The sequence below is a fragment of the Plasmopara halstedii genome (genome assembly GCF_900000015.1).
Source record: "Plasmopara halstedii genome assembly, contig: Scaffold_3060, whole genome shotgun sequence".
Lineage (NCBI taxonomy): Eukaryota > Oomycota > Peronosporomycetes > Peronosporales > Peronosporaceae > Plasmopara > Plasmopara halstedii.
In genome coordinates this window covers 555,611-555,868 of record NW_020189964.1, presented here as the reverse complement: position 1 = coordinate 555,868, position 258 = coordinate 555,611, and positions in this window count along the sequence as shown.

The following is a 258-nucleotide window of genomic DNA, read 5'->3' as shown; positions in this document are numbered from 1 at the left end:
TTGGAGGACACCAAGAGAGTGCTGAACGCACGAAGTGGATCGTCGATCCTACGAAATCTCTTGGATCCTTACTATCATTTGCTAAAGGAATTTCAAGACGTCGTTTCCAATGACCCGCCTTCGGTCCTACCTCCGGACCGAGGTGTGCGTCATTAGATCGACCTGGTTTCGGGAACCATATACTGCGTAACACGCCAATGGCCTCTGCCCAAGGAACAGTGCGATGTCATTGACGCCTTTTCCGTGCGAAGCACGACT